Raw genomic sequence first — 8,133 nt, 5'->3', positions numbered from 1 at the left:
TAAATTATCAAAGGCAAATAATTTATCATCTTAATAACTTAAATTCATAATTCATAAATGGATAAAAAATAATTTTTATATTAAAAGTATTTTTAATAAATTAATAAAAATTATTGAGCTAAAATAATAATTTGCCACCCAGTGGCATATTCAAGTAAACTCCTAAACCACAAAGGAGTAAAAATGTAATTTTGCTATCCAAGAGGTAGTATAGTAATATGAAATCAAACTAAGGTTATTTTGGTAAAAAAAATGTGATTTATAGAATTAATAAAAATAATAATAAAATCTTTGAAAACCATGAATTTGATGCTTTTGGAGGTGGGTCCCATATGAAAGATGGCGAGCGACCCCTCCTAACACCCCCTCTCCCTACCCTGACATCCAGGGGGTATGGGCCTCACAAGGGAGCGACACCTCCTCTGAGGGCTATAAATAGCCTCTACCCTTATGTTTCTCTCACTACACCTTACATCTCTCTTTATAATTGTTTATCCTTTTATCTACTTTTTTTTCTCTCTCTCTCTCCAACCTAAGCATTTTCAACCCAAACTCTCATCGATTTCCTGGTTCGGTCTTTTAGAAATTCATGCATCACTTTTCTCTATCCAACTACGGTCTTTTATTTCTTAAAGGAGTGTTGACGGTTCATAATTGACTTTCTGAGTTCAATTAGCGGATGTTCTGCCCAAATTTAGACGTAGCTTTGACATAACAATGCGGAAGCATTTGTATCTCTCATTTTGGACCCTAATGTGTGCTCGTAGGATCAACTATTTATTTTCTAAACCCTTAGGATTTTTCTTTTGAATTGAAATATAATGATTTTGTCAAAATCTCAGTCCATTTATACTCCTGCATAAAAGAGGCTCTAACAAAATTTTTGAAAGTATTTTAAAGATTTTCATATTGAAATGACATTTTTGTCAAAATTTTTAAAAGAATCCTCTGAATTTATATATTAAAATAGAACAAAAATCTAGCAAGTGTTGCTTGAAATCTCATAAAACTTATGGGTTTAATTACATAAAGACAACACATATGTCATTTAAATATATGAATAAGATTTGAAACATTAGCTTTTAAACTAGGTTAAATGCAATTTGAATTTTTGTAACAACACTATAATTTGATGTCTATACAAAATTTTAAAGCACCCAAAATCATGATCACTTTGCTTTACCTCGATTTGCAAGTTATTGAGGTTATCATGTCTTATCATATCACATAAATATCAAAATAAGTTATTATATCAAAAACTTATAATTTATAATGTTAAATATATTTTGGATACTTGCAGCAGAATTGTAGATATATATTTATGTTATCATGAACAGTTGCATACCCTAACATATGTTCGCATATTTTAAACCATGTTTACATAATTTTTTTTTTTTGCATATATCAATTCAGGTTAGGAGGCAATAAAACCCTATAAGCTTTGAATTAAAATGTTTGAATTTGTTATTTATGAAATGAATTATTATGTTCAGGCTATGGATAATGTTCGAGCAACCATTGTTGCCATGGGCATGTTGATAAATGTGTAGCATGTGATTAATAATGAAAAATATCATTATGTTGAAATTTTTCTTATATACCAGTTTAGGTTATTCAAATCATGAGATACAATAACATCAGTTGTGGAATGAAACATGTTTACATATAAACTTAAAGTGATTTTCCATCTTTACAGGTAAAATGCTTATATATAAAGAGCAACATTTGATGAGTTAAGTACGTATGATTATAATTGTTACCTTATGGAGACACATAAAATGATTAATTCTATTAAACCCTTATATGTATTGGTAGAGGTTAGGTGGTACAAACCTAGACTGATGAATATTTTTTTAAATGGATTAAGCAGCTAAGGTCTTTGGGTTGAAGTCAGTGTGGGGTAGTTTTTATATAATTGAGGAAACATCCATGCAAAATCAAAATTTGGTTTGATCCTCCGGTTGGGTGCTTTTAATTGATATATTTTATTTGACAAAGCTTTGTATTTAGCATTGAGGAATACTTAAAGAATGTCATAAACTACTTTTGTTTTCTTTTTTAAAGGCAAGCTGGGGTTAAGCAGACCCCTAAGTATCACTGGGTTTTAAACCTTAACACCCCAACATAAAGTGACATTCACTAGCTGCTCCTACTAGACAAGGGGAGCTCCCCGTTAGTAAATGTCATAGACTACTAAGGGATGAGACGGCAAGGATCAATTAAAATGGCATCAATCTGTTAAGGTTGAATCTAAGGCAGTTGGATGAAATTAGAGGGGGGGTGTAAATCTCCCTTTGTATAAAGCTCATATGGGTGAAAAATCGTGTTCCAAGGCACCCTGTGAATGGCGGTGGACGACAAGTTTTTTTTTTTTTATAACCTGAAGAAACCGCATCCGTCACGAAGACCTGGTCGCACTAGCTCAGCCTGCCATCCCTATGGTCGTTGTGCCGGCAGCGTAAAACTCCAAGGCTAGAACCTCTGCCCCCATGGGCTAATGCTACACATTGGCTTGTGCAGAGGGGCGACACTCGTGAAAATTGAACCTTGACTGCCCATCTAGCAGCCAAGGCCCACCCCACTACGCCAACCCCCTTGAGGCGGGTGGATGACTAGTTGCTAACTCAAGATCGGTTTAAAGCAATTCGGTTTTCATCTTGCGAACTGCTGCCCTCTTTGCATAAATCAGTGATCATATTTTTCTCGAGTGCACGGTAGCCCGTAAGGTGTGGAAGTGAATTGGTCTTATGTTTGGTAGAACAAGGAGATTGTGTGGCTCAATTGATCAAGCTCTTAGCCAAGATAAGGTGGTTCGTAGAGGATCGATGGTTGGTGGCCTTTCAAGTAACTGCAAGGCAATTCAATTAGAAGATGGTGACATGGATAAAATGATATCAGATATTAAAATTTGATAATTGAATCGTCTCGGAAGGATGTAGTGTAGATCTTTAACCAGGCATTGGAAGGTCGAGTTCATCATATGTAAGGATAGAGGCTTCAACAGTTCAGTTCTTTCTAAGTAAGCAGAGGTGCCAGTGTCTCTGGATTCCAAAAGAGTGCAATTATGTACCAAGGAACTTAGTTAATTTAGGAGTCCTGGAGTTCGATCGAGTTTGGAAGGATATAAACCATCAGATTGGTTTCCTTCAGTCTATGAAATACCAAGTGTAATTGATCCTTAATTGTAACTGGTAAGTGTCCCTCTAACCCTAGCTTGATAATAATAAAAAAAAAAAGAATCTTTGGAGAAGATTATACATCAATTTCTTCACAAACTTTCTTTATACGCTTTTACTAATATAACTTTTTAATTTGGGTAATCTAGATATTACCACCTAACATGTGCCAATTTGATGTTTGACAACCTCAGTTTTCAAAGATAAATGATTAGTTTTTTCAAAAAGTGTTTCATAATTAGCAGTTTTTTTTTTTGAATAATCCAAGGGGAAACACCACCCCCCCCCCCCCACACACACACACACCACCACCACCACCACCAATCATCGAATGTATATTGGCTGGCCTCCGATTTGTAAAACACTTGAGGTCCCCTCTTCCCACCGAGGAGAATACCTAGCTTCGACCTTGTGACAAGGGATGCCACCCATGGGTTTCGAACTTGTGATGTCCAGGTGACATTCACAAGTCGCCCTACTGGATGAGTGGAGCCCTTGTGGGCTTCGTTATTTTTACCTTTTTGAAGATAGATTTTTCCCATAATTTTAGATACAATTATGGGACGCTACAAAAATATTCAAAAAGAAAAAGAAAAAGTGTCATTTTGAAGAGTTAACTAGAGTTAAGTTGATGTATAAAGTAACATGATTATTTGAGTAATTTCTTGAAAAAAGTAGGCACTATCTTAAGTATTTGAAACCTGAAGCAGCTATTCGTAAATTTGGCATAGCTTAAGTGCGGATAAAATCCATTTAGATAATTTAATCTTTTGGACAAATTTCTCCTACGGATAAGAATGTCTATGCAATCAAACGGTCATGGTCATGCATGTAATATTCGATAAATACCCATTTTTGCATGATATTCCAAAAACATACCCATTTGGTCTGAAGAAAAAAAAACTGAGAATTTAATTATCTGTATCTCACTGTAAACCTGGATTAATTAGAGGTTCTTATTTGACAGGCTCATTGAAGATATGCGTCCTTAAATGCCTTTCACAAAACTTTGTTTCCAGAAAATAAAAAAGGTTTCTAAATGTACTCTCCTTCGTTTGGGTGTACCTATCAACAGCTTGTTGAGATTTGTGTCTGGAAATAGCATCTTTTTTTGTTTTTTGTTTTTTTTTGGACAATCCAAAGAAAAAAAACCTTCGTCACTGACCGCACGTTGGCTAACCTCCGGTTGATAAAACCCTTGAGGTCCCTCTTGCCCACTCTTGAATACGCTCAACTTTGACCTTGCAGCAAAGGACGCCATCCATGGGTTTTGAACTTGTGACACTCCATCGACTTTGTGACATTCACATGTCAGCCCTACCAGATGAGTGAAGCCCTTATGGGCAACTTTTGTTTTTTTTTTAAGTTGCATTTGCAAAGCTTTTAAACAAATTTTTTTCAAATAAAAATAATATCTTCCCTCTATTTAAAAAAACAAAATACTTATTTTTTGTATTTAAATTTATGGCTTCCTGTACTCTTTTTTTGTTGTCGGCACCATCACCACCACCACCACTCACCCTTCACGCTGCCATTGTACTACTAGCAATATTGTCCCTTCACCACCATTGCCACCACCTTTATTTTTTTATAGGCAAGCCGGGGTTATACAACTCTGCCATTGGGTTTTGAACTTTCAATGACCCAACAAAAGGTGACATTATCATGTTTTTTTTTCTTACTTCTTGTCTCGCACAAAGAGGAAGCTTGGCAGGCTATTTGGGTTGCGCAACATACAACTTGCCTTAGAGGCGAAGATCTATGTAAGCCTAACAGAAGCGTATTCAAGGCAGTACATATCTCATGCACACTTAGCACAACAAATTTGTCTCAAGCAGCACTATCAAATAGGTCGGTAGTGGGACGATGCCAAAGTCTTTGGGATATGAGCATTCAAGCCAACAAAGGATGAGTATGACGCCTTCTTGTGACGAGTGCATGAGTAATCGAGGGTCGATAGAGCCAGCTACGTGTTCGAATAAACATCACAGACATTAAAGTGAACATTGAGTTCACAAGACACAACGAACAAGGGGCATATTGATTTTTGGGACTTGCGGACCTCACAGAGAGTATAGCGTGCTCCACAGAAACCCCTCGCTACGATGAAGAAGGTCTTTCGACCCCCAACTGAAGCTAGTTGCTAGTATGACATAGTGAAACTATCTAACCAAGAGGAATCATCATCGTTCGACATGCACTCGTCGAGTCCCTCTTAAGGGTGTGAGGTTAGGCGGTAATGCGAGCGACAATAGAGGGTCTTGCACATGCCTGAGATGCCCATAGGGAATTTGCATACTCGTGAGCACCCTTATGCACTTCGATGTGTTACTCACGAGACATAGGAGTTGCCCACTCAAGACCAAACGGTGGTGCACAAATGCAAGTTAAGAGGAATGTCCTCTATATAGGCGTTGACTCTCTGCCAGTAGGAGGAACATTAATATCCCTTGAAAACACAACACTTTTGTCTCCAATGATGTTTTCGAACGTATACTTAATATTTCACCAAAATGATCGCTCCAGGATCTTTCCCACATATGAATGTGTCGACCAAATTGTGATCTCAGCTAGGTAATTTTCAACTTGCATGGAGATACACGACCCTGGAGTTCAAGCGGGCTCGCGTAGGCACCGACATGTCACCTCCAGATGAAGCAGATCATTTTTGTATTTCGACTTCACGGACGTGTTCCCCATATATGATTATGCAAAAAATACTTGATCGCAACACATGAATTAGGTGTGGATGTCCTCCGTTTGTGGGCATGAAGTTGAGATATGCTGCAAGAGACTCCCGTTGCATGGAGCTACTAATGAGCAATGCTATGTTACCTCATGTCATCGTCGCATGACATAGGCAAGACATGGGTTTTTCACTTTGCAACGCGTGTGTCATCATAGGCCCCATCGCAATGCACACATGTGTGTGTCACTTCCGGCCAATGACTAATAAAGTTTGTTACAATATGCACTAGTTGCTCCTACCAGACAAGCAGAGCCCATGTTGATATTGCCACCACTTTTTTGTTCATCACTACTACCACTATTTTCCCTACTCCTCACCACTAGTATTACTTTTACCATGAGCTTTGAATATGTATATGGATTTGGGACTGTCCAATCAAAGGAAGCTCCAAAATGTACAACTGTTGATAATTGACAACGTTCATTCTCTAATAAACAGGTATTTCATTGATCGGACTTCATATATTGGATTTTTATCATTCATTTAGTGAGGGACATATTTTGGATTATGATTTTTTTATGTTTATATCTATTTTTTAATGTGTTAAAAATCAACAGAGCTCCACACTCGTTCTTACACTTGATGCATTTTCCACTCAGCAGAGCTCCGCACTGCTCATGCCTCATTACAAACTCGGTTCGGGACAGAAACATAACAATGTATTAACATGATGCATCATAATAAACCCGCATGATTTGTAAATTATATAATTTGATGTAACTTAATGAATCTCTGTGATGATTGACTTGTGTAATTGAAATCACATTGTTAAAATTGCACTGTAAAAATTGTTGTAAATAGTGATCGTTTCAAGATCGATCATTGTAATATGTATTGATCACATGTATAAATCGTTGTCTCATCTAACCTACAGAGCTACAGTTGTGATACCATTGGTAAATCGTTGTTGTTCAGTGCTTATACCATTAGTTGTCTCATCTAGCCTTCATATATACAAATCACGATTTACTAATGATATAAGAATGATGTTTATTCTATATAAATTGTTGTCTCATCAAACCTTCACATATATATATCGTTATATATATACAATATGTGAATAATTAGGCAAAAAGTTGTTTTGTAAATAAATTGTATTAAAAGTAAAAATTGTTGTCTCATCTAGCCTTCACATGTACAAATCATTATAAATACAAAACACTTTTTTTCCTTCCAACATGTTATATAAATCGTTATACCATATAGTGTCCTATAGCAATTTACACGATGGTGTCTATATCGGAGACAACGATTTGCCTTTGCTATAAATAACAATATAACTTATTGATGTGTATAGTAAAAGTGATTTATCATGTAGCTCATTGGCGTGATTTATAACCACATCAATTTACATAGTGTCCTATGTAAAATGATAAAAAACACATATCTTCTTATTCTGAAAGTATATATTATCATTCCTCTTGATATCAGATCTATTAGTATTTATCAACATTCCTCTTGAAATCAGGGTAATCATTGAATTTTTATTTCAACCCAGAGACATTTGCATAATTTGTATACACTGTCTTACAAAATTTGAATACATAGTCTACAAAATTTGTTATAAATATCTGTAGATCATATTATTCCAGAGGGGCTAGCATCATTCATTGTCTTCTAGGTATTCTTGGCCATTTGAGTTTTTTTGTCTTTCGTAATTAGAAACTCCATCATTTTTTACATAGTTCTGTGCAGAATCTAAGTATATCATCATGCAATAAAAAGGTAATGTGAGACCAATATAGAAATTGAGTCCCCAATAATATAGGATAATAAACATGTTTAAGTGTAGAGCATATAATGTCGAAATCAGGTTCTTGTCCATTGTATATTGCTTCAATATACTTCTTTGTGAATGATATCGATATGTAATATCGTGATTTACTCGTATCGATTTGCAATTGGTACTAAAATATTGTTTTAATATAAAACTTAAATCATTATCAAGTTGTAAATCGATTCGTATTTATGAAGTCACCTTGATTTGTAACGTTGAGGTTACCTTGATTTGTACTTTACTATGTCTAAACATCATGTCAATTTGTTTATTGTTTTTCTTTTCCATCTTTTATGAATCAGTCATTATGTAAATCACGATAGGACATATCATTCACATGGATAAAGCTCGTAAAAGCAAATCATAATTTCTACAATACACAATGCTAAACGCTTTTTCAATTTTTATTTATAAAGGCCAAACATTACGAT

This window comes from Nuphar pumila, chromosome 9 (genome assembly GCF_984573655.1).
Source record: "Nuphar pumila chromosome 9, dmNupPumi1.hap1.1, whole genome shotgun sequence".
NCBI classification, from domain to species: Eukaryota; Viridiplantae; Streptophyta; class Magnoliopsida; order Nymphaeales; family Nymphaeaceae; genus Nuphar; species Nuphar pumila.
This window is presented reverse-complemented; position numbering follows the sequence as displayed.